Source organism: Cherax quadricarinatus, chromosome 55, assembly GCF_038502225.1.
Source record: "Cherax quadricarinatus isolate ZL_2023a chromosome 55, ASM3850222v1, whole genome shotgun sequence".
In the NCBI taxonomy this organism is placed as follows: domain Eukaryota; kingdom Metazoa; phylum Arthropoda; class Malacostraca; order Decapoda; family Parastacidae; genus Cherax; species Cherax quadricarinatus.
Window position 1 is genome coordinate 6,162,578 of NC_091346.1, and position 11,267 is coordinate 6,173,844.

At 43.7% G+C, this 11,267-nt stretch overlaps 1 long non-coding RNA gene across 1 annotated transcript in view; it reads right to left on the minus strand.

Moving 5' to 3' along the window:
• Positions 1–2,058: 2,058 nt before the first annotated feature.
• The window catches only part of LOC138854330 (uncharacterized), a 386,009-nt gene continuing 376,800 nt past the window's right edge, over positions 2,059–11,267 (minus strand). The window contains exon 3 of the long non-coding RNA XR_011393527.1: positions 2,059–2,084. This is a non-coding gene — a long non-coding RNA (uncharacterized lncRNA). The remainder of the gene's footprint in view (positions 2,085–11,267) is intronic.

Consider the following 11,267-nt stretch of genomic DNA (forward strand, 5'->3'; position numbering starts at 1 on the left):
TTTGGCAGGATTAAATTCGAGAAGCCATTTGCTGGACCAGGTGTCCAGTCTGTCCAGGTCTCTTTGAAGTCCTGCCTGGTCCTCATCAGATTTAATTCTCCTCATTAACTTCACATCATCTGCAAACAGGGACACTTCTGAGTCTAACCCTTCCGTCATGTCGTTCACATATACCAAAAATAGCACTGGTCCTAGGACCGACCCCTGTGGGACCCCGCTCGTCACAGGTGCCCACTGTGATACATCATTACGTACCATGACTCGTTGTTGCCTCCCTGTCAGGTATTCTCTGATCCATTGCAGTGCTCTTCCTGTTATATGCGCCTGATGCTCTAGCTTCTGCACTAATCTCTTGTGAGGAACTGTGTCAAAGGCCTTCTTGCAGTCCAAGAAGATGCAATCAACCCACCCGTCTCTCTCTTGTCTTACTTCTGTTATTTTATCGTAAAACTCCAGAAGGTTTGTGACACAGGATTTGCCTTCCGTGAATCCGTGCTGGTTGGCATTTATACTCCTGTTCCGTTCCAGGTGCTCCACCACTCTCCTCCTGATAATCTTCTCCATAATTTTGCATACTATACACGTCAATGACACAGGTCTATAGTTTAGTGCCTCTTTTCTGTCTCCTTTTTTGAAAATGGGAACTACATTTGCCGTCTTCCATACCTCAGGTAGTTGCCCAGTTTCCAGGGATGTGTTGAAGATTGTGGTAAGTGGTAAGCACAACATATCTGCTCCCTCTCTAAGGACCCATGGAGAGATGTTGTCTGGTCCCATTGCCTTTGAGGTATCGATGTCCCTTAGCAGTTTCTTCACCTCCTCCTCATCTGTATGTATGTCGTCCAACATTTGTTGGTGTATTCCTTGTTGGTGTCCCCATCTGGTCTGTCCCCCCAGAGTCCTTCCTGTCTCTACTGTAAATACTTCCTTAAATCTCGTGTTGAGCTCCTCACATACCTCTTGATCGTTTCTTGTGAGTTCTCTACCTTCTTTCCTCAGCCTTATCACCTGGTCCTTGACTGTTGTCTTCCTCCTAATGTGGCTATACAGCAGTTTCGGGTCAGATTTGACTTTCGATGCTATGTCGTTTTCATACTGTCGCTGGGCCTCCCTCCTTATCTGCGCATACTCGTTTCTGGCTCTTCTACTAATCTCCTTGTTTTCCTGGGTCCTATGCCTCCTGTACCTTTTCCATTCTCTGTTGCACTTAGTTTTTGCCTCCCTACACCTTCGGGTAAACCAAGGACTCGTTTTGGTCTTCCTATTATTTCTGTTTCCCTTGGGAACAAAACTTTCCTCTGCCTCCTTGCACTTTGTTGCCACATATTCCATCATCTCGTTTACTGATTTTCCTACCATTTCTCTGTCCCACTGAACCTCCTGCAGGAAGTTTCTCATACCTGTATAGTCCCCCCTTTTATAGTTTGGCCTGTCCCCTTCAGTTCCTGTTACCTTCTCCACTTGTAACTCTACTATATAGTGTGTGTGTGTGTGTGTGTGTGTGTGGTAGATGTGTCCTCCGGGGCCACGAGGCTCTCCCCTTCCTTGATAACCTACATTGTTTATGGTGTTTTCCTCAGTGCTTTGACGTGTGATAATTAGATGAGTCTTACTTAACGTCTGATATTTTGACTTGTGATATTTATACAAGAGGTTTAGGCGTATTTTTTATTTTTTTATTTTTTTTTATGGTGAGAATATCTGAAACTATATCTGGACTTAAGTCACTTTGACATGCGCCACTTTGACTTGTGTCACTTTGTCCTGTCATCTGGATTTGCACCACTTTCACTAGTGTCACCTGGACTTGTGCCATCTTGACCTATGTCATATGGACTTGTGCTACTTTGACTTGTGACATATGGACTTGCGTCACTCTGAGTTGTAATATTTTTGTGTTATTCTGACATATTTAATTATAAGTTATGGAGTGTGGTGTTCATGCGGTGCTGCACTTAAACTTCTATAATAAATAGGATCTGGGTTTGCAAACACTGTAGATGGTACTGAGACACCTTATAATTAATGCTAGTTAAGTAAGACATTTAAATAAGAGTGCTTACCTCGTAATGCTGTGCGGAGTTCTTAATTTGGTGCATGAAATATAATACAAAAGAATATTAAAAGAATGCGATAAATTATATTTTCGATTATAAAAGAAATAAAATATAACATTTTTAGAAAGAGAGAGAGAGAGAGAGAGAGAGAGAGAGAGAGAGAGAGAGAGAGAGAGAGAGAGAGAGAGAGAGAGAGAGAGAGAGAAAGTCTTAATCGCAATTTTATTAAAGTTTCTGATGCAAAAATAAATACGTAAATAATAACAACGATGTTCACTGTACTGTTAAATATTTACTATGTTTAAGCAACATGGCTAGTCCTCTCATCTCCAGTAGCATTAACATTTATTATAACACACTTCTCACATCCCACTTTCATTCTAATCCCACAGTTGATCATTTAATACTGCTACTCAAGCTTTAGCAGTAGTTCTCTCAGTTACACCTTATTCTCATTTACTCCTCCCCAGTGGAGCTCTACCGCTCTTTTTAACAGTTTCTCTCAGAGCTACTATATCCTGCCTCTTCTGTTACATCATCCACGTATATTGAAAAAACTCATTTTTTCCTCTCTTTAGTAATTAGCACAGAATGGGTTACTATACCATTGCGTCCGACTATTTAGTCGTCTTATGCACATTGTATAACTTATTGAAGAAGGATTTTAACATGTGTCGTTATGGAATTTCAAAGGAAACGCTGAGAGGCCAAGAACTAAATAGAAATACAGAAGAAAACTCAGATGAATGTTTATATATGCACACATATTTTCACTTACATGTAGTGTATATTGGACGTAAATAGCAACTGTAAAATTTACCTGTTATATTATTATGAAATAAAATTGTCAAATCTAAAAACACAGCCTAAAACTACTCCGAATCATTCTTTAGGTTAGGTGCATCAGTGTTGCAAATCTGAAGCCGCTCCAAAGAGGCACTGTAAAGTTATTAAATAAAATATAATACTTATTTTTTAAATAAAATGGACAAATAGTCACCTACAAAGTAAATTATGAACTGGAACTTTCTTCTAAGTAGGATACACTAGTGATGAAAACGAACACAAGAGGAATTCTCAATTCATCGATCGGAAATCTTGAAAGAAAATATGTCTAACAACCCTTTCAGAGATAATTAAATATTGACGAGAAAAAAGGATCTGAGAGTAAACATCACATTGAACATACCAATGGAGCATAAAAACTTCATAACTTCGGCAGCTATAAGAAGCTTATGGGTCTCAGAATAACGTTCAAGAATCTGAACAATGAACTCATTAGAGCTATACCCATCTACAATATACAGCACCAGCTTCGAGCACCTTACCTAATTAAGTATGATGAGACTAAAGGAACTGAATCTAACGAACGTGGACGAGAAAGACATGATGATGAAATACAATTTATTCTCATACTGTCTGAAATACGAGGACTTAATGGACATTGTCTGAAATACGAGGACATACTGGACATACTGCCTGAAATACGAGGACACACATGAAATCTTAAAACACAGGGATACTAGGAAGTATTTTCTCGGTCTTAGGATATCAAGGTATAGGCACGAGCTTGGAAGTGAAAGTGGTGGAAGTAAACGCCATACACCATTTCATTAATAGCTATGACACGGCTTAAAAGGCTAGAAAACAGTATGCAGGTCGATGAAGCTTAAGACGCAGAGCCAGTAATCGACTCCAGCATAAATAAATAAGATACATACACACACACACACACACACACTAGAGGAGCTGGTAGAAATAACAGGGAAAGCGCTGCAGTGGATCAAGAAATAATTAACAATAAGAAAACTGAGTTAATATCAGGGAGGAGGCATCGGAATAGGCAAGTGGGGTTACACAAGGGTCAGTATTGGACCAGTACTGTTTTTTGTGTATGTAAATGACATGATAAAGGAAATCAAGCGAAAAGTGTCCCTGTATGCAGATGATGTGAAATTAAAAAGGAGAATACAAACAGGAGTAAACCAGGAAAGATTAGAACTAGATCTGGACAAATGCAAAGTTATGAAAATCGGGGAAAAGCAAAGATGACCGGAAACAGTGTACAAGTTCGGTGTACAAGGCTACACTCCTTCCTGAAGAAGGCCCTTGAATTAAATATAGTTGCGACGTTTCACCTTTTGCACACATCAACCGAATAACAGCTACAACAAACGCAACCTATCATATTTAAGGGTAACTTTCGGAAATCTCAACACTGAGGCATTTCCAACCCAATATACTGCATGTGTCAGGCCCCTCGTGGAGTATGCTGTGCCAGTATGAAATGCATACCTGATAAAACATGTAAGGAAACGGAAAAATTGCAAAAATGTAAAACGAAACTAGTCCCAGAGCTGAGGGGATTAGGCTATTAGGAGAGGCTAACGGAACTCAACCTGTTGACAATACAGAATAGAAGGTCCAGAGGTGACATGATTATAACGTACAAAATACCAAGAGGAACTGACAGAGTGGATATGACGAGCCTGTTTGAGAGGCGGGCCTCAGGTATAAGAGGGCACAGCAGATGAATCACAAGGATGCTATGAAACACTCCTTTAGCATTAGAGTGGTTAGGAAACGAAATGACCTAGATAGTGAAGTGGTAGAGACGGGATCCATACACAGTTTTAAGAATAGAAATGAAAGGCTCACGCAGTGAGCCTAGTAGCAGCCAGCGAAGAGGCGGGCCAGGACCTGAGACTCAACCCCTTCAACTACAATTAGGTGAGTACACAAACACACTCGCCTCATCAGTGCACCTGACCTCACAAGTAATCTTGACTCATTACCCACCCGCTGCCAAGATGCATTCCTTCCTCTTGTATCACTAACACCATGACTCTTACACTCAGCAGCTTGCTAGTTCTATAATACTCGCACTCTCTTGTGACATATGTTATGCCTCGTGCTAATTAGAGAACACAACACTATTCTCTCTCATTTTGCCCTCCACAGTGACTGTAATAAACTACCACATTTTGTCTTCTATGACATCTCTGATCTCCAGTCGTGCAAAACAGAATCGGACTTACCTTCTAAACAATGATATTCTTTCATCAACTTGTGGTGGTATAATATACATTTTTTCAGAGTTGATCAATAATGAGTCGGTAAATTTTGCCGTTATTGTAGCCTATTTTGTGAAGCAGCACTGAGCTAATTTTACACCTGGGTTAGGTCCAACCTGTGGGAGGTTGTTACCGCCAGTCTTGACACTAGGATCTCAGGTCTTCTCACCCTCACCAAGCGAAGTCCTTCTTGTGGGAGGTATTTATTGCAAGGTAAGGTTTCGTGCTTACCCGACGAATGATCAAGCCTCCACCACTCCTTGCCCTGAATGATCCACACGGTTTTAGCTCTTCATAAAGCTGCAGTTAGTTTGATATAAAACGAATTCCATATCTTGATCCGACATGCTTGCACATGGCCAATTTCCATGGTAAACCATGTCTGAGTGTTGCTTGCCTGATGCCACTAACTCATGTCATGGAGAACAAGAGTGTAAAACATCTATACTTCTATAACAATCCTGCCTAGGTTAATATTAATAGCCACGTTTCATCAGAAATGTAACATTTAATTTTATTTGCTCAGCACCAGCTTCTATGCAAAACATACACTGTTAAACACTTTCTCAGGAAACAAGAACAAACTGATCCGTAACACAGTAGCTCCAGATAGTATAGAGAAAGGGTGAGAAACTTATATTATCATATACATATTTTGTCACTACAGAAACCCAAAGATTTATGCAAAATAAACAAATACTGCAGTAGGAAAAAATAAAAAAAATCTAAGCAATATTGTGAGGTATAAAACATATATATATATACTACTTAATTCGCAAATGGGTGAAATTATTTACAAACATTACCTCTCATTCCACGGAAGGATTTGAACCTATACACTCTGCATCAAAGTAAGTAGTACTTAAGCCACTCAACCAGATCCTAGATAAGTATGGGCGTCTAGCCAAAACTAGACGGTCACTCCTATACCCCGGGACGCCAGGCCAGTGATAAGTCATTTCATCAAATCCTGCTACATGCAGTGAACTTCGAAAAAGATTTTGAAATGCTTAGCAATTCTCGAACTGTTATGCATTTCAGAATATCTTTGGAAGTTTACTGCATGTGGCAGGATTTGGTTAAATTAACTTATTACTCCTGGTGTACCGGGGTATGGGAGTGACCATCTAGCTTCGGCTAGGCACCCATACCTCTTCAACGGGGGCTCCTTGGCGTGGTGAAGAGGCTCTTGGTCTGAGGAATTAGACCTGTCGGTCTTCTTCCTCAGACCGAACCTAATTACCCCCCATTCTCCCCTCCCCTATCCCATCCTCCCCTTTTTCCATTCCTCCTCCTCCTCCCTTTTGCCCTTCCTCTTTTTGGCCTTTGGGATTTCTCCCACAGGCGCACTAGTTCCTAGGTAGGGGAAAGGACACCGGGGTCCATCCTATTCCGTTGAGTTTCTTGGCGGTGGCGTAGTTTGCCGTGGAATCTGGATCGCCTGGGGATGTCCCGATCCCTCTCCGGTATCCCGGAGTAGCTTTGGGTGTCTTTCGGGCGACGAGTGTATCTCTGGAAGCCACCTTTCAGATTCTGGGGGTGGTGGCCGAAGGAGGTATGCTTTGTGGCGGATATCCGGCCGCCCTCTCTTTTGTCCACCGAGGTAGCTCGGCAGATGTGAGGTTGCTATCCCGGATTGCTGGTTTACTGGCATGAAGGGTAGGGTATGGCACGGGTTCCATGCTGCATCTGCGCTACTAGCGGTGCTGAGGTCCTCTTGGGCGCGGAGGGAGATTTCCCGCCCTTTCATTCCTCCTGGGAACTATTCCTCCCCGCTCCCCCCTTTTTTTTATTCTTTTTTTATTTTTATTTTCTTTTCTTCTTCCTGTTTTTTTCTTAAAAACAAAAAGCAAAGGAGTAACCTAACCATGGAAAACCCAATCCATGAACCCACTACCCCCAGGCCCCTTCTTGATACTGCACCCCATTCTGACCCTGCCTTGTGTTTAGACCACTCTTCGGAAACTCCTGATGCCCCTGTACCTCTTGCTGGTGCTGTTTCCTCACCCGCTTCAGGTACCGGGGCTTCGACTGACTCCTTTGATTTGTCTGAACTCTGCTCTCCTTTGACTATGCTTCCGGCTTCTCCCTCTACGGTACGGCAATTTTCGAATCGCCCGCCCATTTCACGCTGGACCAACTCCGGTCCTACTCCTAAACGCCAACGTCAATCTCCTGATGATGCTCCTTCGTTACCTTCCCATTCTACTCGGAAAAGACCGAAACGTCAAGCACTCCCTCTCCACGCTCAGTTTCGGACCACACAATGGACTAAATTCTTTACTTTAAGACCGACTTCTTCTTCTGCCTACCTTTCTGACCATAGTATTGGCAAAGCGCTCCTGCGTCATGTTGGTAGAGATATTTCATTTCATGCTCTCAAGAGCGGTACGCACATCGTCACTGTCCAGAATGCTACCCAAGCTCATGATCTTTCTCTCCTTTCGAATATCGATACTACTCCTATCACTATTGAAAAACATCTTTCTCTCAATTCTTGTAGTGGTACTGTCATTCTGCCCCATACCATAGTCCAACAGAATTTCCAGTCATGTGGCAATGACATTCTTGAACAGCTGGAACTCCAGGATCTCCCAATCCTCAAAGTAGACACTTATGTCCTTCCTGCCCGGGGGCGGAGACGTTACCCTTGCAATGTGGCTCGTTTAACTTTTGACAGCCGAGAACTCCCGTCCTCTGTATATGTCGCGGGACATCGGTTACAAGTTCGAAAGGTGATACCTACACCGCAACAATGCAGAAATTGCTGGCGTTTTGGTCACCCAGCGAAATATTGCAGATCTATGGCCGAATACCCAGTCTGTGGTGCCGACGACCATTCTAATACATCTTGCAGTCAATCTCCATCTTGCCTTAATTGTAATGAAGCTCACCCTTCATACTCTCGCCGTTGCCAGGTCTACTTAAATGAACGTGAAATCCGTTGCCTCAAAGAGGCAGAAGGTCTCCCTTATGCTATGGCAGTTACTCATCTCCGCCTCTAAGGGAGACTACCCCGTGTTTCTTATTCTCGTGTTTCAAAACATCCCCCCACTTCTGGGGTCCCATCTTCTGCAGCCTCCTCTGTTGTTACCCCTCCCATAGCCACTCCAGCATCTAATCCTTTTGCTGTCCTTGGCTTTGACGTCCCGACTACAACTCAGTCTGTTCTCACATCGCGTCCTTCCTCACAAGCCCCAGTATCGACAAGACCTCGTACGACACCTAATACCAATCGCCCCTCTACTTCTCAGAAGTCCAAAAAATCTACATTGCTCAAATCTTCTTTGCCCCTTCCTTCTCTTCTTCCACCTCCACACTTTACCTTTCCAGTCTCTGTACCTAGTTCTTCCCCTCTCTCTGGCTCTATTACAAGTGTGGAGATTCACCCTCCTCCTCGTACTATGCCTTCCACCCCCGTCCCCTCCCAAGTTTCTCCCTCTCCTGCCACCTCCCAGGTTTCTGCCTCTTCTGTCCCCCCCCCACACTTCGTCTCCAGTCCCTTACACTCTTCCCTCCCCCTCTACTTTGGTACAGTCCATTACTGTCCCAATCTTTACTCACCCTCCTCCTTCTATCTCCAATATGGTCTCCCATACATCTTTGAATTCAGAAACACTTGAAGCCATTTCAGAATATATTGCAGAGACTAAACCTTCAATGGGCACTGATTCACTTCCTGTTCCTTCTCTTCCCTCTCCCCCATCTTCACAACCCCATTCTTCGCAATGCTCCGTTCCTTCGCTGCTTGAACGTCTTCCAATGCCACCACACGTTGACTTTTCTAACCCCTCTAGTCCGTAGGTGCCTTTACCTACAGATTCCTGGTATTTTCTTCATCGCCAATCATGGCTTATTTACAGTGGAATATCCGCGGCCTCAGGGGTAATCGGGGTGACCTTCAGATGTTGCTTTTCAGGTTTTCCCCTGTTGGTGCTTGCTTACAAGAACCAAAATTACACTCGGCTGTTTTCCAACCTATCTCAGGCTATAATTTATTGTATTCTTCGGATCCTTTCTCAGATGGGACCTTTAATGAAAGTGCCCTTCTTCTACGCAATGATATTCCGTACTGTCAACTATTTGTCCATACCTCGCTGCATTACACTGCAGCCCGTATCCACTTGAATAAGTGGTTTACAATATGTTCTTTATATCTCTCTCCTTCTCGATCATTTTCTATCCCAGACTTAAATTTCTTGTTTCATTCTTACCACCACCACTTCTGTTACTTGGTGATTTTAATGCCCACCATTTCCTCTGGTGGGGGGTCTCATTGTGACTCACGTGGCATCCAGTTGGAGGCTTTTCTCGCCTCTCACCCCATCCATGTTTTAAATACGGGTACTCCCACCCATTTTGATCCTCGTACTCATACTCTCTCTTGCATCGATCTATCAGTCTGCTCTTCCTCCACTGCACTAGACTTCACCTGGTCTGTTCTACCGGACTTACATGACAGCGATCATTTTCCAATCATTCTTACTTCTCCTTCCTATTCACCACCTTTCCGTAGCCCTCGCTGGCAATTTGATCGGGCAAATTGGGATCTTTACTCACACCTCACTGCTTTTAGTGAGGTTCCTTCTTCATCCTCCATTGATGAGCTCCTACACCTCTTCTCGACGTCAGTTTATACTGCAGCTTCTCATTCTATACCCCAAACCTCAGGCAGGCATTCTCAGAAGTGCGTGCCTTGGTGGTCTCCTGCTTGTGCTCGTGCAGTACGTTTGAAATGCGCTGCATGGGGCAGGTACTGGTACAATAGAACCGCTGAGAGACTTCTTGATTTTAAGCAGAAGCGTGCGATCGCTCGCCGTGTCATCCATGAAGCTAAACGCACTTGTTGGCGAGACTATGTTTCCACCATCACCTCTGCTTCTTCTATGAGTGCAGTCTGGAAAAAAGTGAGGAAATTGAGTGGTAAATACTCTCCTGACCCGGCTCCTGTTCTACGGGTCGCTGAGGTTGATGTAGCAAACCCTCTCGACGTTGCCATTGAACTTGGCACACATCTGGTCCGTATTTCCCGAGGGCTCCATCTATGCCCCTCGTTTCTTTCCTCAAAGTCTGCTAAAGAGTTAGTACCCTTGGACTTTTCTTCTCTCAGGGAAGAACAGTATAATGTGCCTTTTACACTTCAAGAACTAGAGGCAATGCTCTCAGCTTGCCGATCATCGGCAGCTGGGCCTGACGACATTCATATTCGTATGTTACAACATTTACATCGGTCAGCCCTTGTAGTCCTCTTACACCTCCTCAATCTTATTTGGGCACAAGGAGTTCTTCCCCAGCTGTGGAAATCTGCCATTGTTCTCCCTTTCCGCAAACCGGGTACTACAGGACATGATGCCTCCCACTATCGTCCCATCGCTCTTACTAGTGCAGTTTGCAAAGTGATGGAACGTCTCGTAAATCGACGTTTAATGTTGTATTTAGAGACACACAACAGTCTCTCCGCTAGTCAATATGGCTTTCGTAAGGGTCGTTCTACCATAGACCCCTTACTACGCTTGGATACGTATGTTCGTAATGCCTTTGCGAATAATCACTCAGTTATTGCCATATTTTTTGACCTTGAGAAGGCATATGACACAACTTGGAGGTATAATATTTTGGCCCAGGTCCATTCCTTAGGCCTCCGAGGCAATCTACCATCCTTCCTTAAGAACTTTTTAACTGACAGACATTTCCGTGTTCGAGTCAATAATGTTCTTTCCCCGGCCTTCGTCCAAGCTGAAGGTGTCCCTCAGGTATGTGTTCTAAGCACAACACTTTTTCTCCTTGCTATAAATGATTTGGCCTCTGTTCTTCCACCCAATATTTGGTCATCACTCTATGTTGATGACTTCACTATTGCTTGCGCAGGCACTGACTGTCATCTTATTGCAGTTTCTCTCCAGCATGCGGTCGACCGTGTTTCCACTTGGGCCACCACGCATGGGTTTAAATTTTCAAGTACCAAAACTCACCAAATTACTTTCACTAGACGCTCTGTTATCTCCGATCATCCTTTGTATCTCTATGGCTCCCGTATCCCCGAACGTGATACAGTCAGGTTTCTAGGCCTTCTCTTTGACCGTAGGTTATCCTGGAAACCTCACATTACCTCTCTGAAGGCAACTTGTCACAGCCG